This window comes from Nicotiana tabacum, chromosome 7, assembly GCF_000715075.1.
Source record: "Nicotiana tabacum cultivar K326 chromosome 7, ASM71507v2, whole genome shotgun sequence".
In the NCBI taxonomy this organism is placed as follows: Eukaryota; Viridiplantae; Streptophyta; class Magnoliopsida; order Solanales; family Solanaceae; genus Nicotiana; species Nicotiana tabacum.
Window position 1 is genome coordinate 8,573,984 of NC_134086.1, and position 24,861 is coordinate 8,598,844.

The 24,861-nt window shown below is 39.2% G+C and overlaps 1 long non-coding RNA gene across 2 annotated transcripts; it reads left to right on the plus strand.

Moving 5' to 3' along the window:
* The first annotated feature begins 10,421 nt into the window (after positions 1–10,421).
* On the plus strand, positions 10,422–20,247 carry LOC107801542 (uncharacterized). 2 transcript variants are annotated; one of them, XR_001651654.2, is made up of 3 exons: positions 10,422–11,075; positions 17,612–17,744; positions 19,731–20,247. It is a non-coding gene; the product is annotated as an uncharacterized LOC107801542 (long non-coding RNA). The 2 variants fall into 2 exon arrangements; XR_001651655.2 differs by lacking the exon at positions 19,731–20,247 and adding an exon at positions 18,195–18,391.
* Positions 20,248–24,861: the final 4,614 nt, after the last annotated feature.

The following is a 24,861-nucleotide window of genomic DNA, read 5'->3' on the forward strand; positions in this document are numbered from 1 at the left end:
TAAAAAAAGGAAAAAAAAATGAGAACGTTAGTTTGTTTACTTTATTCTTGTTCTTCCCGAACGTCGCAAAGATCTGATTCATGTGGCGTCATGATACGTAGGCAACCTACATAAGGTTTGATCGAATCATTTTTTTTATTATTAAAAGAAGAAAAAAAAGAAAAAAGAAAAAGAAAAAAAGAGATGAAATTATGGGATGTGAGAAATGAGAGGAAAGAAAAGAGTGATAATTAAAAAAAAGGGAGGAAAATGAGCAAGCCAAGAAATGCTAGCAAAGAAAGAAAAGAGAAGATTGAAATGAACAAAATTGAGATGATGCCAAGTGAACTGGTGACTCTTGAAGTCATTCTAGAACCGTTAATTGTTGCTAGGTGCATTGCACGCAATGTAATATTTTTAGCTGTTAAATGCCCTAATGCTAACAGGATGACCCAATTTTGTTCCCTTTTGTTATCTTCATTGAGCAGAAGGGTGGTTGGTTTGTGGTTCTTAAGGTAACTCATCCATACAATACAAGGTCAAAGAGCAAGCTAGTCATGGTTGGCAAAGAGTTGAACACGGGTATTACTGATCCGTCTAAGGAGATGGTTGAATCAGAATCTAAGTTGAAAGAAAAGGTCTTAAGGTTGTGTGATGACCTTTTCACCCAAAAGGTCATCACTTGTTTTGGAAACAAATCGTGTGTTCCGAGGCCTTAAAACCTCATTTTTACCTCACCTCGATTTGTATGTGCGGTCCGGATCTATATCCGGAAAGCCTTTTATTTGAAAAGTGAGAAATTTTCGGCTAAGTTATGATTTACACATGCGCAGGTATCACAATTGCGATGATATGTTTGCAAATGCGAACTCGCAATTGCGAAGGATGCCTAGCTCTGCTTACTTCGCAAATGCGACTCATTGGTCGCAATGCGGTGCCTGCTAAGGTTCCGTTCCCAGCCCAGTCTTCGCAAATGTGATGGGTTTTTCGCAAATGCGAACTCGAAATTGCGAGCCAGGCTTCGCAAGACCTGCAACACACAACAGTTTTTCCCTAAGTTCAAAACACTCTGTGGCCTATCAAAAACTCACCCGAACCCTCGGGGCTCCAAACCAAACATGCACAATAACCTAAAAACATCATACGGACTTGCTCATGTAATAAAATCATGAAATTAACATGTAAAACTATGAATTAAACCTCAAAACTCATCATTTTCATCAAGAACACTTAAAGTTCATAACTCTTCAACCAGAGGTCCAAATCACGTCAAATAAACTCCATTTTCACCAAATTTCACAGTTATCATTTAAATACTTTAACAAGTTTGTACGGGGCTCCGAAATCAAAATACGGACCCGATACCAATGATTTCAAACATTAATTTTTTTCTTTATTTCATAAATAATTCAGAAAAATAATTTCTTTCAAAAATTGATTTCTAAGGCTTGGGACCTCGGAATTCATTTTCGGACATACGCCCAAGTCACATATTTTACTGTGGACCTCCCGAGATCGTCGGAACACAGATCTGGGTCCATTTGCTCAAAATGTTGACCAAAGTCAACCATAATCAAATTTTAACTCTAGAAATTTCTATTTTTCCTATTTTTCACATAAAAGGCTTTCCGGATATAGGTCCGGACCATGCATGCAAATCGAGGTGAAGTAAAAAGAGAGGTTTTAAGGCCTCAGAACAAAGGGTTTGTTTCTAAAACAAGTGATGACCCTGGGTCATCACATCCTCCACCTCTAAAACAACTGTTCTTCCTCGAACGGACATAAGAAGGAAGTACCTAAGTCGGAGAAAAGATGGGGATAACGGCTCCACATATCAGACTCAGACTCCCAAGTCGATGCCTCAGCAGGCTGACCTCTCCATTGAACACGAACATAAGGAAAACTCTTCGATCTCAACTAACAAACCTGCCGGTCTAGAATAGCTACCGGTTCCTCCTCATAGGACAAGTCCTTATCCAACTGGACAGTGTTGAAATCTAAACATTTTTGGGTTCTCAAAACCTAAACATCTTTGGGCGATTTTTCAAAGGCAACTCTTCTTCCAAATCGATTGTAAGTCAATTCTAACTCGTTTTCTTCAATCTTTAACATCTTTTCACATGATTTCAACTCAAAATCAAAAGTTTTCATGGGGAAATTGGGCGTTTTGGGTAGAACCTAGGTTTTTCAAATTTTGGAAATTTGGACCCCGATTTGAGGTCCAATTTCAAAACAAATTTTATATTTGGGTTCGTGGGGGAATGAGTAATCGGGTTTTGGTTCGAACCTCGGGTTTTGACCATGTGGGTCGGGGGCAATTTTTGACTTTTTGAGAAATTTTTTAGAAAACCTATTTTCATGCATTGGAATTGATTCATTTAGCATTTATTGATATCGTTAAGTAACTTGTGGCTAGATACGAGCGAATTGGTGGTGGAATCAAGAGGTAAAGCGATAGTTGAGGCTTGAATTGTGTTCGTGGCATCGAGGTAAGTGTTTGGTCTAACCTTAACTTGAGGGATTAAGAGTTGTGTCTTATTTGCTACGTGTTAACTATGGAGTACGACGTATAGGCATGATTACGAGTATCTATATGTCGGTGTCAAGCATGCCCGTGAGTCTTGTATTGAAATTTTATGACTCCATTGTGGTTTATTCGTGCTTCATATGAGAATTATATTATTGTTCCCTTACTAGGATGTTGTTGTGATATTATTATTCCCTTGTTGGGATGTTATTGTAATATTATTGTTCCCTTGTCGGGATGTTGTTATTATATTATTGTTCCCTTGTCGGGATGTTGTTGTTACATTATTGTTCCCTTGCCGGGATGTTGTTGTTATACTATTGTTCCCTTGCTGGGATTCTTTTATGATTGGTGTTGATAAATGAAATGGGAGCGGGTTGCACGCCTGCAACGGTAATATATGAAATGGGAGCGGGTTGCACGCCTGCAACGGTAATATGTGAAATGGGAGCGGGTTGCATGCCTGCAATGGTAATATGTGAAATGGGAGCAGGTTGCATGCCTGCAATGGTAATACATGAAATGGGAGAGCGTTGTATGCATGCAATGGTAATACATGAAATGGGAGCGGGTTGCACGCCTGCAACAGTAATATATAAAATGGGAGCGGGTTGCATGCCTGCAACGGTAAGATATGAAAGGGGAGCGGATTGCACGCCTGCAACGGTACTATATTAAATGGGATCGGGTTGCACGCCTGCAACGGTATTACATGTGTACTTGTTTTCTCTATTTTCTTATATTTTGCTGGTAATTTATTTATGGCGTTCCTTACATTCTTTTACTGTTATTCTGTTGTTATCTGTTACTCCCCGCAGCATGTTTTCCCCGCCCAATTTTAGCTATAATTATCTGTTTTTATTTCTGTTGTATATGATTTAACTGCACAGGTTTATTTGGTTGTCTGGTCCTAGCCTCGTCACTACTTCGCCAAAGTTAGGCTAGGCACTTACCAGCATATGGGGACAGTTGTGCTGATACTACACTCTGCACTGTGTGTAGATACCGATACTAGAGCGTTTGGACCGTGGTGAGGGTGCTGTCTTCAGTCCATTCAGGCGACCCGAAGTAGTCCTGCAGGTGTCCGCGGTCCTTGGCGTCTCCTCCTATCTTTTCTCTTTCTGTTTTTACTTATTCAGAGACAGATTTATGTATTCCATTCAGACCTTATTTGTAGTATTCTTAGACAGTCTGTGACTTGTGACACCAAATTTTGGGTAGTATTATACTTCAAATTATGTAGCAGTGTTTGGTAGAATTATTAAGTTTTCGTCTTCCGTATTTCCGGTTATTTAATTTATTCTGCTATTTAATCACTTATTATTTTAAATTGTCGAACATGTTTAATAAAAAGGGTAATGATTTTATAATATTCGGCTTGCCTGGCTTCTACGAGTAGGCGCCATCACGACTCCCGAGGGTGGAAAATCTTGAAATGACAGATGGCCGAAATATACCAAGCCTGGATTAGTGGGAGTCCTCTACCATTATTTCCCACTAACTACCCTAAAAGCCTTGTTACCATTCCGCCACTATCACAAATCCAAATTCCCACTGCTGCTAATATCTCCCCACAACCTTTTCACACTCCACCCGCCAAAACCACCTCATATCCCGCTCTTTTTACCACTCATGTTTTTGTAGCTCATCCACCTGCTACCTTTCCTCGATCCTCTAGCAAGACTGTGTTCAAAATCCCCGATGCCCAACACTATGCTCCAGAACCAATTTTCAAGGTCTCAGGTCCATACTCTTATGCTCCTCATTTTGAGCCTCCCGGTGAGACTGCAAAGCCTGCTAAGACAGTGGAGCAAGATGAGATATCCAGAAAGCTAAAAGGGCTTAAGATGCCAAAGTTTAATTTGTATGATGGGCGTAGAGATACAGTAGCCCATATGAGGGGTTATTGCAGTGAAATGAGAAGTGTTTGCGGGAAAGATGAATGGTTGATGGCACATTTCAGTGAGAGTTTGAGTGGGGAAGCCTTGGATTGGCTTACTCGTCAAGATGTCAGTAAGTGGCATACATGGGGTGATATGGCTCAAGATTTTGTTCGGCACTATAAGTATAATGTAGGCATTATCCCAGACCACTCTTCCGTATCTCAGATGGAAAAGAAACCCGAGGGAAGTTTTAGGGAGTTTTGGCTCAGATGGAACGAACAAGTTGCTCGGTTCAGTTCTCCGATTGATAGAAAAGATGCTGCTGAGTCCCTCCAATGACAAGATCTAGTGGGCATTCCTGCTAAATGCTTTCAGCCTCAATATCGACCCATGAATATCCTCGTACTCCAGATAATCCTTCCCAGTGCTACTTTCCTCCACAAAATCACCAAGGTCATGCCTCACTTTCCCAGTACTCTATCCACAATGCACCGCCATATGCTCCACACCCACGAGACCCGCAATGGCTTGCACCCCCTCCACAAATATCGTACCCACTTCCTCAAGCATGTCAACCACCTACCCGTATGAGGTTCCAATCGAGGCCAGAGTACAAAATGAAAAGACAACAGGAAAAAGAAAAGACTTTCACTCATATTGGAGAATCATATGCCAGTTTGTTCCAAAAGTTGAGGCAATTGGACATGTTGAAGCCGATTCAGATAAAAATGCCGAACCTTTTCTAAAGAATTTTGATTATTCTCAAAGGTGCACATATTGTTCTAATGCCCCGAGTCACAGCATAGAAAAGTGTTGGCATATGAAAAGAGCAGTTCAGAAGCTTATTTATGCAGGTGACATTATCGTGCAAAATCTAGATGCAGTAGACATTAGCCAAAGTCCATCGCCTATTCATAATGAGACGCATATGGTGGGTATGATTTGTGTTGAAAAGGAATATGAGAATTCTTCCGAGATCCTTGGAGGGCCACTTGTTGCAAAGTTTTCAGCGTTATCACTCTCAGTTCCAAAAGTTGATCTTAAGAACAAGTTGGCAAAAGGGACCTAAAAGCTATTTGCTGAGGTCAATGTGATTGAAATTGGTAATGATATTAGTAATATTGATGTGGAACTCAGTGGTTAAGATGTCGAGCTTGGTAATTGGAAAGACGCTCCCTTCTTGGTTAGTCAGGGAGGAGTTCTGGTGGTTTATTTTGTTGTCATTTTTGTTGTCCGAGTTATTTCAGGGTTGTGATCTGGATATTATCTTGTGACTCAAACCCTTCTATCCTTTTATTTTGCCTAGTTCGTTTAGTCGTAGTAACTCGTTTAGTATTGTTTATGTTTGTTTCAGGATTGTAACCCCAGTTTATTTTGCTTGTTCTGTTGTTCAAACCCTTTCACCGTCTGTCTAGTGCAATTTTCTATTTTCTGTTATTTCTAGTCATTCTTTTTATTTAGTTCTCTTCTCCTTTTATAGTTCTTTTCATGCTGGTTCTAGTGACATGACATGCATGCATAATTCTAGGCTTGGTCTTAAAAGTTAGTTTAGTCATGAAGCAATAAAGCAATTTTGAAGTTGATAGGGACATTTGAGGGAAATAAGTACAAATTTGGACATTTCGAGATCATTTGAAGCCTGAACCATGTGAAACTGGGGCAGATAATTTGGTAAGTTAATAGGGTGACAAGAATTTGTTAAAGGAGAGTGCATTCCGGACAATTTGAAGCGAGCAACTTTAAGTTCTAGTGCACCTCAATTTACAAGATAAAGTCAAGAGAGTTTGCTCCGAATTGACGGAGGATATCCATTGTGAAGAGGGAATTACCCAACGAGAGTTCTGTACTTGACAAGGCACTAAAAAAGTGGAAGGCATATCAGTGATATCAATACCGAAGCAGCAAAAGAAATGTTGTGCATCATATTCCTTTTTCATTCTCAAGTTGCACGTGTTGTACTTGGCATTTTCAGGGATTGGGAGACTCCTTTTCAGCTACCCAAACACTTTATAACCTTCGTCACCCCTTTTGAGCCTATGCTAACTTTTTTGACTCCCCTCTTTTGGAATTAATCAAAAAATGAAATAGAGATAAAGAAAAAAAAAGAAAAAGAAAAAAAAGAGAAAAAAGAAGAAAAAAAGGGAAAAAGGAAAATAGTAACAAAAGTAGTTTTGTGAACTACGTTTGACCTGATTCTTGTCACCACAAGATACGTAGGCAACCTTACGGTTTGGTCATACCAAATAAAATATTTCATAATCCCACGAAGTCGAGAGTGGAGCAGTCTTTCTTAGTAACTCCATCAAAAGAAAAAGAAAAAAAGAATCAAATTCCTTTGTTTTAGAAATTGGGGCAAAACTTTTAGAATGGATTCCAAAAGTTATAAATAAATTAACCCCGTTGTATTAGTTATTTTGAGCCTTTATGATATCCTTTCTTTCTAACCCTGTCCAAAAGCCACATTACAGTCCAAAAAAGACCTCCCAAATAAAATTTGAGAGTGCCGAGTTATCCATGCCAGGAGCACATGGTTTTACCATGGTTGATGCCTTGCCATCTGCAGAATCAGAGGAAATAAGAAGAAAAGAACAAAATGAGAGAGTCTTATTAGTGAAAACTTTCACAGGCACCATAAGGCAACGATGAGTTGAGAGAAAGAACAAAATGAGAGAGGCTTGATGGTGAAAACCTTTCAGGCACTACAAGTCGAATAAGGATCGTGAATCAGATTGGATAATCGGAGCATTGAAGCCCAGTTTCACGGTTTAGGGGTATAACAAGAATTGAACATCAGACTTGCTTGACAGATTAGGCCACTTAATTCAAAGGTGCATTTCATTGGTCATTAGAGTTGGTATCCACATCTAATAAGTTTCTACTTTGTAGTTTTCTTGTTAGGAATCATCTCTTTCCATTGTCCTTACTCTGTTCCTTTTGTCTTGTTTACTTCCTCTTCCCGAGTCTGTTTGGTCAGAACAAGTGAGAAATGACTTCAAAATTTCCTACCAGCTTTCCAATTGCACAAAGCTTTGTCTGGCTAGTACATCAAAGTGGTTTAAGTCAGGAAAGAACAGTACGCGCACTGAGTGAGTGGCAATCGACGTGCTTTGGGATTCATGTGAAACATAAAAGTTCGGTATATGTTAATGCATGCGCACAACACAACAAATAAATGGTATTGGGTTTGAACGGATCAGAGGTATTTTCCATGATAAGGGTGACAGAGAAAGTGGTCAGTCAATAAACAAGCAAGGTCTTTCGAGTTGAAATCAAAGTTATCATGGGAAGTGAAGGAGCAATTGCCCTCAAAGTCAAGGCCACAAACCAACCACTCACAAGTTTTCTTTGTTTGAAGCAGGGACAAAGACTATGTCCAAATCAAAGCTTGAATTTTTCAAGTGTCGTGCCCTTTTGTCAGCACAAAGGTGGTTTGAGAAAGGGAAAGAAAGTTTGTTCGATCTGCAGGAACACTCCATGAGGAAAGCATGGTTAAGGGGCAACAAATTTTGTTCGTTCTGCAGAGATCCTCAAGGAAGAGACCATGGCTCAGGTAAGTTCATTTTCGGCTCTTTAGGACCCTCCTGGATAATGTGATTTAATTTAAAAAATTTTAGGGCCCTCCTGGATAATGGGATTTAGCTTTCAGATTCTTATAGCTCTTCATAGGTAACATGATTCGGTTAACATTCACAGATGTGCCCAGATACCAAACTGGGGCAGAAAGGTTTCTTTTGTTTTATTTGTTTTGTTGTAATCAGGTGCCCACCTAGAGAACAAGGGAATACAGTCTAAGTTTTGGCAATCAGGCGCCCACCTGAAGAACAAGGGAATACAATTCGTGTTTTGGCAATCAGGCGCCCACCTGGAGAACAAGGGAATACAGTTCAAGTTTTGGCAATCAGGCACCCACCTGGAGAACAAGGGAGTACAGTTCAAGTTTTGGCAATCAGGCACCCACCTGGAGAACAAGGGAGTACAGTTCAAGTTTTGGAAATCAGGTGCCCACCTGGAGAACAATGGAATACACTTCAAGTTTTGGCAATCAGGCACCCACCTGGAGAACAAGGGAATACACTTCAAGTTTTGGCAATCAGGCGCCCACTTGGAGAACAATGAAATACAGTTCAAATTTTAGCAATCAGGTGTCCACCTGGAGAACAAGGGAATACAGTTCAAGTTTTTGCATCAGGCGCACACCTGGAGAACAAGGGGATACAGTTCAAGTTTTGGCAATCAGGCGCCCATCTGGAGAACAAGGGAATACAGTTCAAGTTTTTGCAATCAGGCGCCCACCTGGAGAACAAGGGAATACAATTCAAGTTTTTGGCAATCAGGCGCCCACCTATAGAACAAGGGAATACAGTTCAAGTTTTGGCAATCAGGCGCCCACCTGGAGAACAAGGGAATACAGTTCAAGTTTTTGGCAATCAGGCGCCCACCTGGAGAATAAGGGAATACAGTTCAACTTTTAGCAATCAGGTGCCCACCTGGAGAACAAGGGAATACAATTCAAGTTTTAGCAATCAGGCGCCAACCTGGAGAACAAGGGAATATAGTTAAAGTTTTGGCAATCAGGCGCCCCCAGGAGAACAAGGGAATACAGTTCAAGTTTTGGCAATCATGCGCCCACCTGGAGAATAAGGGAATACAGTTCAAGTTTCGGTATCAGGCGCCCACCTGGAGAACAAGGGAATACAGTTCAAGTTTTGGAAATCAGGCGTCCACCTGGAGAACAAGGAAATACAGATCGAGTTTTGGCAATCACGCGCCCACCTAGAGAACATGGGAATACAATTCGAGTTTTGGCAATCAGACGCCCACCTGGAGAACAAGGGAATACAATTCAAGTTTCTGGCAATCAGGCGCCCACCTGGAGAACAAGGGAATATAGTTCAAGTTTTGGAAATCAGGCACCCACCTAAAGAACAAGGGAAGTCCATTCAAAATTCAATTCAAGTTAGAAGTAGCAGAAGTTCGCGGCAAGAATGCGAGTCAACAGTCCGAGATGATCAATAGAAGTTAGTCACAATCCAGAATAAAAAAAGAAAGAAGTGAATCCAAAATGCAGAAGTAGAGAAAGATGTAAACTGCTCAAGACATGGCTGAAATCACGAGCATTGCATGTCCGGTCTTGACACGAAGAAGAATGAACTAGCACCTGCAGCTAGCAAGCGTCAAGGTTCAAATCTAAAGTGTGCACGAAGAGGCATTCAAGACTCAAGATTAAGCTTCAGAAGACTTATAGATAGGAATTTTGTAACTCATAGTTGACAGGCTTAGTTAGTTTTCTTAATTTTTTTTGATTTTGATGTAATAATAGGACCGCAGACCGGAACCTCGACAGAACGGCACCTCGACCGGCTCTCCACCTCAGTATACTCCATCACTTCATTCACTTTTGAACTACACGTGGCCTGATTCCTTTATAGCCAAGTATATGTAGGCAGCTCAGATACCATGGCTCGTTCACATTCTCTTTTCTCTTACTTTTTGGTCTCCCTAAATAAGGGTTGGGTCAAAAAGCCTGTCTGTCGTTTTTTGTCTGAAAATACTTTGTATTTTCAGTCAAAAAGGGGCAGCTGTAGACATGTGATTTTTGACCCTCCCCAAGATTTTATGTATTTTAGCATTTAAATACTTAGTTTAGGTCTAATATAGTTATTTCAACTAATTTTGACTCTTTTACTTTATTTTATCACAAAAAATAAAAATTACAAAAAATAGTTTCATTAATGATTTGTAGTCATTTTTAATCTTGAAAAAAAATACCAAAATAGGTTTGTTCTAATGGTCAGTGTTATTTTAATAGTTATTTTCTTAAGTAAGATTAATTAGTATTTTAAATAGTTTATCTTGTTTGCTATATTATTTTTACATACAAAAAGGGAGGAGGGAATAGAATTAAATTTTTTTTGGACTAATTTTTGTCTTGCTCTTAGCCCAATTAAGTCAATCTCTTAGCCCATTAACTAAAAAGCCCAAACCTAGACACCCCTTTAGCAGAATACACATAAATTAACCTAAAAATCCCTAACAAAAGGAAGGCCTTCAGCCGTTTGGGACCCCAAAAAATGTCATCTTTTTCATGAGGACACAGTAGAAAACCTAAAGACCTCAGATCCACCGTTTACACTAAGACCCCCCAGCGAACAACTTCTTCCTCACACACACACCCTAACTTCATTAGCATTCTAACACAATAGAGGGAACACAGCCGTGAATACACAAAATAAAGACCTTTAGACTTTTGGAAAGCAGCCGTTTCCTTCTGATTTTGATATACAACCAAAGAGAAAACCTTCAGGGTTGCCTTCTTCTTCAAAGCAGCCGCAACAATACAAAAAGGACCTCCCCACGTCGATCTTCTGCTTGAACACAAATAACCATTTTAGACCTTCTTCTACAAACAAGGAAGCAACCATAGACAGATCTCGAACGCTTCAGCTTCTTCTTCTTCTTGCTGGAAAACGCAGCAACACAACCATGAAAAACAATCTCAAAAACCCATCTAAACAAGCAGAGTTCGATTCAGGATAGTCGAGCCGAGCAACAAAACTCCGTCGAAATTTGATGGAGCTTCTTGTGGAAGTTCTGTTTGAGGTCTGTGATCGGTGGCTCGAGTTTGGGCTTTTTGTTCAAAAGTCTTCTTTTAGTTCGTTTCATTATCGATCCTATCAGTTATTGAGGTTAATTTCCTCCCTTTTCTTTTTATGTATTCTTACGTTTTTGTATCTAGTCACACCAGCTGGTTTTGATAAATTTAATGCAATTTTACCTCTTGGCCTTACATGATTAATATATGTTTGGACCTAGTATTTTCCTGAAGGAAGACATATACTAAGTAATTCTTATGTGTAAATGTATCTGTTCCTTATGTGGATGTGAATAAGGTGGAAGAATTGCACTTGAGTGTTTATTATGTATATTGTTTCACAGCTGGGTCAATAGTCTATAGCCTCACAATAGTTTCAAACTAGTCTTAGGAAAATAATTTATGAATTTTCGTAGTCTGCTCTAGGCGCGTAAATGAATCATCACGGCTACGGGTACGGTTCCCGTGACATAGTTGCAATATATAATTTCCAAATCCGGGTATACATTTCATGTGACCCGACTTTAATTTTCAATAACGTTTAATAATTAAACATGTCGTGAACCGCGGGTGCATTTCATGTAGCGTGGTTTACGATGTGTTTTCAAAAATAAGCAAGTGTATGATGATCATGAATTTTCCTAAAAATATTGAAAGCAGTTAGAAAGTTAAAAATGCACGTAGGTTTAAAACATGTACTAAATCAGATAATTAGGTCAATTATTAATAGTTGAGCAACCGTGCTAAAACCACGAAACCCGGGAATGCTTAACACCTTCTTCCGGATTAATAAAATTCCTTACCTGGATTTTTGTGTTCGCAGACCGTAAATAGAGTCAATCTTCCTCGATTCAGGATTTTAAACTGGTGATTTGGGACACTATAAATTATCCCAAGTGGCGACTCTAAATTTGAATAAATAATTCCGTTTCGGTTATTGTCACTTTAATTGAAAAAACTCCCTTATATACCCTCGGGTGGGAAAAAGGAGGTGTGACACTACCTAAGAATTTGTGACGTTCTTTTCAAAATTGAACCGTGACCTTACACATGCAAATCTCAATCCTACGCAACATACCACATATACCATACCATCCTAGGATAAACATGAGAACTACATACCCATTCCGAGCCGCAAGAAACTACATACTCAACTAGCCAAGAACTCTCCCATTTAATCACATCTATGAGAAAATTACTATACATCCCATGCTCCTCATGCCAGTAGGAAATATACACCTCCAAACCGTGGCAGAAATCATTAAGAACTCCCCGAGTCCCCTTTGCACAAAACCAAACATGTCAGGACTGAATCCTTCTAACTCAACCAAGCTGCGCAGGCCACTAAAACCCAAGAGCATTGCCGTGAAACACATGTATAAACTTATTACCTCATAAGCATCCAAAGAACTAATCATATCCTTACCATGCCGATCCGGCCTACTACCAAGCTATCCCATCTATCAAAGTTCCTTCTGATTTACCTTCAACTTGATACTTCTTCTTGCTATAACACCATAATTCCTCAATCCAGACTCACTATACGAGACCCAAGCATAAAACCATACCGTTTAAGGTTCATAAGCCGCTGAATACTCTCTTAAATATTCCCCAAAAGCACTATATTCAAAAATACCTACCCTGAAGGGACTTCCTGCGAATCCAAAGTCGTTACCTTCACCTTCCTGATACTGATATAAAGAATCCCATAATTGGTATAGAAATGCCACAAGTCTTGACACCCTCCAATGCAAACCTCAGTTTCTAGCCAAACATACAACCTGAAAATCTACAATTATTACATGTAAAGTCTTGAATCCGTTAGAACCATTCTCGAGAGTCATCCTCTCTACTCAAACTACAATTAGACTGATCAAAAGAACCGAATAACCTGTGCTCCATTATCATTCCGACACTGCAGAATGTAACCTCACCTACAACCAAGCAACTTCCTGCTCTATGCACCGTACATCCTTTACCAATAACAACCCAAGTCATTCCATGATTCTCATACACCCATAAAGTATAACATAACCTTTATTAAAATTTCCTATACTCGAACCATTCTCAATCTCGACCCTCGCAAGCCACAATTGATTCACTAGTACGCCTCATACTGGAACCAACATAGCCCATAACCGTGCAATCAACTAATCAATAGCAGACTCCCCCACTTGGCTCAAAGCCATAGATCAAAACACACAATAACTCATAATGCATATACTCTATTACTGTCATAATACCATAGTGAGATTAAACTCAATCCTTCATAAGCTCGTACAACACAAACCATCTAGTACCTCAAATCTCCCACAAATCTCGCATTCGCCCTCGTAGCAGTCAAGCCCACTCTCTTACGCAACCCAAATTCAAATTGCAACACATACATTTCACTGGTAAAAGAGGTTTTCCAACAAACCACATAAGGATCACACAAACTTCAAAACACCCGCAGGAGATAACCCACCTGCTTCGCCTCAAACTAACATCTCTTTATACCCTTCCACCATCATAAACATTACGCAGTCACTTAATCTTCCTAAGTCTGAACTCATATCGCAACATGAAACTTACTTCACTCCCCAACTAGAAAACATGAAAAGATTCTTCACACTCCCATAACTCGGGGCTATACATCAAATCAAGATGGAAATCAAGTACCAAATAGTTCTTCTATCCCCAAACATACCCTTCTCGTCGCTTCCAAATCATATGAACACATCTCGCGGTCATAGTCATCCAGCCATTACTTCCACTAATAGGGATGCTACCGAACATATAAATTCAAAAAGCACGTGCTTACACAATCAACACCTCATTGCTCAAGCTATCGACAAAACCCGACTTCAAGTCCTTCAGACTGGTCCAACATTAACATATAGAGATCTCATCTCGCCCCTCGATCAGGGAATCACAAGCCGTCGATGCACATATGATACTGAGTGCTCATGCACGCACATGAATGCGTGGAAGGAATCTCAAGAGTTACATTTCAAGCTGAATCAAGGACGCACGATAAGAATTCAAGAATATGGGATTTCCTAAAGGGTTTGCAGCCTCCCGAGGATGAGTACAGACATCCCCGTATCGATCCGCGAGACTTTACTAAACCTGCTCATGACTCGCGAGACCTATATAACCCAGACTTTGATACCAACTTGTCACGACCCTAAACCGACCGGGTTGTGATATCACATATCGTGAAACTAGGCCAGCTGACACAACTCCCGAGTTAACCATTTAATCAATGATAATTCATTTCTAAGCTTTTTAATTAATCAAATATCTCATAATGTAAGTCTAAATGAACAGTGCAGAAATAATATACAAGCCGGACATCGAGGTATCAAAAGTCACAAACATCTACTCAGGTTTAAATACAACAAGAGTCTAAGAATGTACTAAATATAGTCTAAGGAAGACAAGAGGGAGAAAAGCAGTGATGCGAACGTCGGGCAACTACCTTGCTAAACTCTGATGACTCTGCCTCCAAGCAATCAACACCCACTACCGGGTTTAGAAATACCTGAATCTGCACACAAGGTGTAGGGAGTAATGTGAGTACTCCAACTCAGTGAGTAATAAAGGTAAATGAAAGTTGAGCAGTAAGAAAACACGTAAACCATGTCAAAAAGCTACAACAAATACATGATATTCCCAACATAGTACAGAAATTAGTTACTTCGTAAATCATGCTCAGTTTCCATAAAAACCTCTTAAAAATAATTTTCAATAGTTTCAAACGAGTGATAAAATAGTGAATAAACATGATAGAAACGTAAACAGCCCCTCGGGCAAAATATGTACCATAAACCGCCCCTCTGGCATAATATCAACAGAACCAGCCTATCAGGCTACCTCACAATCACACGTAATCAGCCCCTCGGGCATAACATAAATCAAGAACCACCCCTCGGGCACTAACATGGAATAACATCAGCCCTTCGGTCTATATCACATAACACACTAGGTACCCACGCTTACTAGGGGTGTACAGACTCCGGGAGGGTCCCCTTACGGCCCAAGCACAATATCAAGTCATCTCGTGACATAATCAATAGGCTCTCGGCCTCATACCAAGCCACCTTATGGCGTACAACTCAGGCCCTCAGCCTCATAATCATAATCAGTACAACACTACTGCGACGTGCAGCCCGATCCCATAATAATCCTCACAACACAGGCCCTCGGCCCTACTCAGTCAGAAATCTCTAAAAGACACTCGGGCACAGTAAAATATGATGCTCAACCCAAATTATCATTTAATATGTCAAAACAGAGTAAACATGACTGAGTTATGAAAAGAGTAAAATGTAGAATGACTGAGTACAAGTATAAAGTCAAAACAGTGGGGAATAATAGTAAAAATCCCCTAAGGGTCCAAAATAGTTGGCACCATGCCCAAATATAGCATTCAGCCTAAAACATGATGATAACAAAGAGTTTTCAATCAAATACGCAGTAAAACAGTCATTCGGGATGGACTAAGTATCAATCCCCACAGTGCACGACCTCACGCTCGTCATCTAGCATGTGCGTCACCTCCATATAGCACAATAATGTGAAATTCGGGGTTTCATACCCTCAGGACAACATTTACAATCATTCCTCACCTCAATTCGGTCCAAACTCTAGCCCGCGATGCCTTTGTCTCTCGACTCGGTCTCTGAATGCTTCAAATCTAGCCAAAAGCAGATTCACACCATCAAAATATGCTAAGGTTACAAAGCCCATTCGAAAATATTCAATTTATACCAAAAATCCCGAAATTGGCCAAACCCGGCCCCACGTCTTGGAATCCGATAAAAGTCACATCAATAGAATCCTTATCCTCTCATGAGTCTATACATACCAAAATTATCAAAATTTGACATCAAATGGCCATTCAAATCCCCAAAAGAATTCTCAAACTTTTCTTCCATTTCCCCCCCAAATTTTCACTCTAATCTTTCAAATTAAATGATGAAATTCAAGACTAAATCATGGAATTAAACCAAATATGAGTGAAGAATACTTACCCCAATAGCTCCACTGAAAATCTCCTCAAAGTTCACCTTCTCCCAAGCTCTCTAATGGAATTTTGAAATTATGGATCAAACCCTCGATTTTAATAATATAAACTGACTGCCCATGTATTCTTTATCGCGAATGCGACATCACCCTCGCGTTCGCGAAGCTCAAAGCTTCACTGACCAAATTCTCTCCTTAGCGAACGCAAGGGCCCACACGCGAATGCGATGACCACATAACTCGACCCTACGCGAACGTGTAACACCAAATGCGAACGCGTAGGCTTAATTGCTTGAACTCCACATGATCGTAGACTCTACGCGAACGCGAGGCCCAGGTCGCGAATGCATAGCCTTAAACTCATACACCTTCGCGAACGCGAGACCTACATCGCTAACGTAGAGAACAACTTGACTAACCCTCTCAATAACCCTTCACGAGCGCGAGAAGCCTCTCGCAAACGCGAAGAAGGATTTCTCTGCAACAAAATACCAGAAAATCTGCCAAGTCCAAAGTCCAAAAATTGATCCGTTAACCATCCGAAACTCACCCGAGGCCCTCGGGATCTCAGCCAAACATGCTAACATATCCTATAACATCATTCAAACTTGTTCCAACCTTCGTAACACTCAAAACAACATTAAAACACTAAATTTGCATCAGATTCAAGCCTAAGAATTCCAAAAACTTTCAAATTCCGCTTTCGATCAAAAAGTCTATCAAACCTCATCCAAATGACCTGAAATTTTGTACACACGTCATAAATGACACAACGAACCTACTCCAACTTCCGGAATTCCATTTCGACCCCTATATCAAAATCCCACCTATCAACCGGAAAACGCCAAAAATCCCAATTTCGCCAATTCAAGCTTAAACCTTCCACGGAAATCAAAAATACATTCTGATCACGCTCCTAAGTCCTTAATCACCTAACGGAGCTAACCAAATCATAAAAATTCTAATCCGAGATCATATACTAACAAGTCAAAACTTGATCAAACCTTTCAAATTTTAAGCTTCAAACTGATAACTGTTCTTCCAAATTCTTTCTGATTACCCTGAAAACCAAAATCAACGATTTACATAAGTCATAATACATCACACGGGGCTAGTAATGCCCGAGAACTGACGAGCAAAATACAAAATCTCAAAACGACCGGTCGGATCGTTATAACATTTGTCAACGATGGTTTAAAATATTGCCACACTTTCAAGATTGGACATGAAAGGGAGACTATCCCTTGAGCCAATCCTTAGGTATTCTTGAGTTTAGTCGGTCTTAGTACCCGGGAGATAAACCACATTTGTGGAGTGCTGCAGCACAGGTAAAGGGGTGAAAGTCCCAAACTGTTCTTTTATTTCAAGTACATTATGTTGGATCAGCTTGGTTGGGGTGTGTTATCATAGAGGAGCAAGTTGGGAATACTGAGGAATAGAAGTTCCATATGTCATTCACTTTTTCATTTTCATTTATATATGAACATTGAATTAGACGAGAGGAAGATGGACGAGTTGACCTCTAATTTTTTTTTTTGTCTTTCATGAATCTGAGATATAACTTCTTCCTCATCAAAAATAGAAAAATAATGTTTCAAGGCTTCATCATTTCTTCTACAGGTTTTGGGGTTACTCATTGAAGTGGTGAAGGATGGTTTCCAAAAGTATATTGATAGTCTCTTGCCTGTTTTGAGAAACATCTTGCTATCTGCTGTTAGTGTTCTTACAAATGATGCAACGACTTCATCGTGAGGTATTTTTCCTTTTCTTTTAATCTTCTATTTGAAACTAAAGTTACTATTGTACTGATTACTATACTAAGTGATTACTTCTATAAATATGAGCGATCATAAAATTTGCCTGCCATCCGGACCTATTCTACTGGAATTACATGGAGCTAATGGATATTCATAACTGGTTGAGGGCATTTTGAAATTTTTTCTTTGTACATTTGTCTCTGTAGAATGTAAAAAGATACAGTATCTATCCTCTATAGAATGGATGTTTGTCTCTGTAGAATGAAAAAAGATGCAATATTTTACGTCTCTATGCTTTATTAGTGCTGTTGTTGCTGCTGTACTCATTGGGTATCAGATGCACTATTGCTGTTGTACTTTGTTATTTTAGCTATAGTCCTAAAATGTGGGAGAGCTAAACCAAGTCATCCATAATATGTCCAACTTATTACATGTACGTGGTGCAGGGGCGGAGGCAGGATACAGTTTGTGGGTTTGGCCGAACCCAGTAACTTTTTGCATAGACCCTTGTATTTGTATTAGAAAATGTATTAAGTTTATATTAATATGTAATTGTGAACCCAGTAACTAAAATATGCTATGGATTCGATGCCAAATTCAGAACCCAAAAACTTTCAAGGAACTTACTTTTTGATGAGGCCAAGTAGACTTTTCTTTATAGCTACTTCTCTTTGTTGTCAACCGAAGGTGCTGCAGACTGATAATGCTGCCAGTGATCTCATTACTCGAAATCTTGGGTGTGTTTGGTAGGAAGAAAAATATTTTTCGGAAAATGTTTTTCAATTTTTCCATGTTTTTCTTCAATTGGAAGAAAATGTTTTCCTTACCAAGAGAAGGGAAAACATTTTCCAAAACTCCTTCTCAGCCTTCTCCACCCTCACCAACCCACCCACCCCCTCTCTTAAAAAAAGGTTTTTTTTTCTTCAAATTTCAATTTTTTGCATTACCACCCACCCTACCTCTCCACCCCCACCCCCCTCCCGCAAAAAAAAAATATTTTTTTTACCTAATTTTTTTTTTGCAATTTCAAATTTCTGTTTTTTCGTTTTTCGGCACCACCCGCCCCCTGCCCCCCCTCCACATGCACAATTTTTTTTTTAGATTTCTATTTTTTTTCGTTTTACTGTCAACCCCCCGGCCCCTGCCCCTCCCCACTCCCCAAAAAAATATTTTTTAAATATATTTTTCAGTTTTAATTGTTTATTTATCGGATTAAAGGTTTAAAATTTTAGAAGTTCCAAAATTATGAGTTCAGAGGTTTATGTGTTTGAAACTTTATGGGTTTAGAAATTATAAAGTTTACGGATTCGAAATTCTGCGATTTCGAAAGTTTAGCGGTTCGAAAGTTTATGAAATTTGTGGGTTCGGAGGGTTATTGGTTTGAAAGTTTATAGCTTCATGTTTATTATATCTAAATTATTTATGAATACTCTTAAGAAGTCATTTTCCTTAATTTGCGTACTAAACACCGAAAAATGAATAAAATTGCTACTTGTTTTCCAAGAAAATATTTTTTTGAAAAATATTTTCCACGGAAAATTTTTCCGTTATACCAAACACACTCCTTATCTTTTCAATTTGCGCCAGTATTCATTCTTAGGAAAAAATGAATGTAAGCGTCAAAACAAGTTCTAGTCCACCATTGAACATGATGAGCACTGAGCAAGGTCTTCTACTTAAGGCTTTTCAACAACTTGATTCAAGGAAAGGGAAAAACATTATTTATCTCTTGTGTCTGACCTTAGCGGTCAAGAAAACCTTAAAGGTAACAAACAACAAACAACAATATATCCAGTTTGATCCCATAAGTGGGGTCTGGGAAAGGTAAGTGTACGCGGACCTCACCCCTATCTTATGTGAGGTAGAGAGTCTATTTGAGATATAATTCCGCTCAAGAAAAGCATTTTCAAAACAGGTTTTAAAAATATGAAAGTAAAAAAGCTAAGATGAAAATACAGATTACGTTTGTATCTACTCCACAGATGACGCGAAACAACCGGCTGAAGAAGTGCGCAGAAGCATAAACAATGTTATAGGAGTGCAGAGTGTCATATAAGGAAGACTCTCAAATCCAAGAGGGATAAGAGGAAACAAGAAGAGAAGGTCATTGCTGTGGTTAATCCAATGAGAAATGCCAAGAGAAAGCTGAGGATCGCCGAAAAGCATAAAGCACACAAGAAAAGGAAAATGATGTCGCCCCTGGGGCCTAGCTCAAGTGGCAAAGGGTGGTTGATTTGTGTCTTAGGTCACAGGTTCAAGCCCCCACACCATGCAAAGCAAAGCCTGGTATTTAAGTGGAGAAGGACAGAGGGGCGGACCCATTATCTACCGAGGATCGGCTCCAGACGGATTCTCGGTCGTCAAAAAAAAAAGGGAAAATGATGTCAATGAAGATGGGAAGATGGATGTAGTTAGACTGTGGACTATAGAGGTACAAAGCCATTGTTAGGTGTGAAGAATTGAGCATCTTCAAATGCAGTAGCTTCTGTAGAAAATTTTGTTTTAACTTATTTGATCAAATTTTTTCATTGTATAATGCTGGTAGTTTGCACTAAGCTTAGTTAAAGTATGGAATTTGTATAGTGAATATAGTGGCCCTTTGATTAACCAACAATGCCAGAGAACATTGTAAGCGATTGAACAGTCTAATTTAAGGAGTTTAAGTATGAGAATCAGTTTGTAGCAGTTTTCTTCCTATTTTAGAGTGCAAATGAAAAAATTATTTTTTTTCAAAATCAATGTTTGACCATAATTTTTCAATTTTCACTTGAAGATATATTTTAGAATTTTTCGAAAATTTGAAAAACTCCAAAAAAGTTTTTTTTTCCAAAAAATTTCACTTAGATCACTCAGAAAAATTCAAAAATAACCCAAAATTGTATTCATGTCCAAACACAACTCTAATTTTCAAATACCATTTTCACTTGATCCCCCACTTTTTTCTAGAATTTTACAATTCTTATGTCCAAACACCTGCTTAAAGTACTATTACAGTTTTTACAGTTTTTACCTTAAGGACTCTTGGCGTGTCTGCTTAGGATGTCAGTTTACTGATGTATTGTACTAGCCAGAATGTTATGACTCTTTTATCCAGAGTTGATTGAATAATAATGGATCTCGACTAATTTGGAGTTGTGATGTACTAGTATTGATTGAATATTTCTGCAACTTTCTGTATTCATAATAACACATACTCTATATTGTAAGTCTCCGCGTTTCCTTGCCTGCTACTAGAGGTGTCAAAGGGGCGTGCTGATTTTGAGCGAGTCAAAATGGGCTAAGTCAATTAACCCGCTCAAAAATAGCTTGGGTTGAGATGTGTTGTGTGAAGTTGGGCTAAAATTTGGGTCATAGCCCAACCTGCTCAACTCTTACCAAACTTTAATTAATGTGGGTGATTTTCTTATGAATTGTTTAATTATCAAATAACATATTTTTTTTATGGTAATATATAACATATCAAACAAAAACAAAAAATATTTAAAAAATGTTTTAGCCAAATTACTCTTGAATTAATCTGGGCTAAAAATCATCCCAACTTTTGATGCGTTGAAATAAGTTGGGTCAAAAGAGATTAAGTTTAACAAATGGGCGGGTCAATAATCAGTCCAACCTTAAGCGGATCGAATATGTTTGGGCTCAAATTACCAACCCTACCTCGGTGCCATTACTTCAGTGGAAAAATGGTTGTAGACTTGTAGATGATGGATTTGTTTATATAATTATGGTTGAGAATGCCCACGAGAAGAGCATTATTCAATGTCTGTGTTTGGAAATTAAGTGACAAATTTGAAGAAATATTATATTTTCAGATGAGGATATAATGATGAAAAATCCAACTCTATTATCTGAGGGAGAAAACATTTTGGCTATTGATAGTAGGCTATATAGTTGATGTTTACACCTTAATATGACCATACTTTATTGTTGTTTTATAGATAAATTGCCAATAAAATATTCTAAATAATTTTCTTTTGTTTAGCAGGGAATATTATATGAGAGGAAGCAACATGGAGTGTTTTGGAGGCGATAATGTGAAGAAAAACGCCCACTCGAGAAGTACCCGAACACAAAGAAGCATAAATGGTCTAGGCAAGAAGGCCAGGGAGGCAGAAAGGTCAGCGTTCACCGCGGTCGACCGCGGTGAACCAGAAAGGTCAGCATTCACCGCGGTCGACCGCGACCGCGGTGCACTGTTCACGCTGCTAGAAAGTTTGAGGACCAAAGTGTAAAATTGGGGAAACTTTTGTAAAACCCTTATATGCTTTAGAAACTCGCCCAAGATTAAGCTAAGCTGATTTTAGACTACTTTTGGAGGCAAGAACAAGAGTGATAAGATCAACCAAACATTAGAATTTTTCTATCTCCTTTTAATTCTTGCAAATTTTACATTATGAACAATTTAGTAGTTTTCTCTTATTTTGTTATGAGTAGCTAAATACTTATCTAGGGTTGATAGAACCAATTGTTGGTTGGAGTTTTGACTCAAGTTGTTATAATCGAGCCGGACTTATGATATGATTGTTCAACTATGTTTTGTATGGTGATTAATTGAATGGGCCCTTGATTAATCGTATCTAATTACCTTATATTGCTTGAGAAAGAATATTAGGTTAGATAGCTGTTGAACAACACCACTTTTGGGTAATTGAAGAGATTCATTACTTGAACTTAAAAGTGGGTTTAGAGATAACAAAACTTTGGTGGGATAATTTAGAGTTGCATAACTATTGTCAGCTAGAGTAGTTCGAGAGAATGCTCTAGTAAATTATCGTAGTTGATCGAGAGATAATTACGATAACCCATAACTCTTAATCCTCATAGAGTATTACGGCGAGATTATAGAGGAAGAGTCAAGACCTAAACTAGCAATTGGAGAAATCACTGCCATAGACCTCCTTACCATTGAATTATCTTTGTTTTAGCTTATTGTTGTTTTTAATAGTAGTTGAAGTAATTAAACAAAAACCCAATCTTTATTGATCAAAAATCTTGCATCTAGAGATTGATTGAGTTGATAATAACATTGCCGAAGAGTATAATAGATAGGTTAGTTCCCTGAGGATTCGATTCCGGACTTAAAACCGGATTATATTTGCAGCGACCGCTTAGTCCTTTTTATAAGGCATAGTTGGGCATTATCAATTTTTGGCGCCGTTGCTGAGGAATTAACGATGTTATTTATTATAACTTAGAAGTAGTGTTAAAATTATTAGTTCAAATCAATTTCCAAAGGTGTTAAACAATTTTCATTGAAATTCTAACGTTTGAACTCTTGTGGAATTCAGGTGTATGCCTAGAAATTCTTCGAGGACTGGAGAACTGCTTGAAGGACTTTCAGACCCCGAGAAAATATTCAGGGCATTGAACTGTGCCAACAAGAGGATCCAACAATCACAACAACTACACCAGCTTAAAATTGACATGGGTGACGTAGAGAACGTCAACGGAAACATCAGGGATGAGCCAGTTTACCCAAACGTCAGAGTGATGGCACCTTTTGTGCTAGAAGCTGCACTTTATGATTGGGCTCAACCCACAGCTGACAACCTGGCAACTGCCATAGCTGTGCCCGCAATTCAAGCGAAGACATTCCAGATCACCAACAACATGCTGCATCTGCTACATAATAAAGGATTGTTCTCCGGATCACACATTGAAGACCCTCAGCAATATTTGAAAAACTTTCTGTCAATTTGTGTGACTCAAAGGTAGCCAAATGTGACCCCAGAAGCTATCAAGCTATTACTGTTCCCGTTCTCTGTGGCTGGGGAAGCTCAAACTTGGCTGAATTCGCTGCCAATCAATTCCATTGTCACCTGGGAGGAATTAGTAATGCAGTTCCTAAATAAGTTCTACCCGCCCAACAAGACTGCAAGGCAGATTGATGAAATATTGCAGTACAAGCAGCAACCGACTGAGACCTTGCAAGAAACTTGGGAAAGATTTAAAGGGATGCTGGTAAAGTGTCCTCACCATGGCATTCCAGACCAGATGCTTGGCCAGAGGTTCTACATGGGGTTAGCTGACAATCTAAAGGCCAATGTGGATGCTTTAGCTGGAGGTGCATTTTTGAGTAAGACATTCACCGAGTGCAAAGTCCTTCTTGACAAGATGTCCTAGAATTCGGGGTGGATGACTAGAGGTACAACACTGGAACCCATAGTACATTCAGTTCCTCTTGACCCAAATAATTCGCATGCAGACAACATGACCACACTCATGACTCAGATGAATATTTTGACAAAGAAGATAGATGAGATGGGTACCAAACAGGTGCATATTGTTGACACGACAAATGGAGGATTGTGCACACCCTGTTTTAATTAGTCTTATGTGTGTTCATGGAGCGAAGAAGGTGAAAATCAAGGGGTAAGGGAATATATGAATTATGTTAACAACTTTGAGGGTCAGAGACAAGGAGGACAATAGTGGAGACCGGCACCAAATCAACAATACAGACCCAATATGCCTCAGCCTGGGGGCATGCAAGTTCAAGGCCAAATGGTGCCATACCACCAGAGACAACAGTGCTACCCACAACATAACCAACAACAATTGACATATCAGCAAGATAACAACATGGTAGAGATCAGAGGGATGCTCCAGCAACTCATTGGGACAAATGGTAAGATGCAAGAAAAGTTAGCAGTACATGATTCAGCTATAAAGAACATTGAAACTCAGTTGGGGCAGTTGTCTATGGCTTTAAACAACCGCCCCAGGGAACATTGCCAGCGGGCACAAATATTAACCCCAAGGAGCAAAACCCGAATAAGCTGATGGCAGTAAGTCTCCGAAATGAGAGAGATTTAGACAAAGAGCAGGAGGTTGCACAAGACAACAAAAAGACTACGCCAGCCACTCCAATTTCACCAGAGGTAGATGAACTATCAAATCTGACTAAAGTGGTGGTTGAACAGGGTCAAGATGAAAGGGTAAGGCCAAGGTAAATGAAAAAGCTGCAGAACAGGTGGTGCCTCTTGTGTCATAGAACCCCAATAGAGAGAAGCCAACAAAAAATGCACAAAGGGTGATACCTGCACCATTCCCTCAGAGACTGGTAAAACAAAAGAAGGAAGATCAATATAAGAAATTTATGAAGATGCTGCG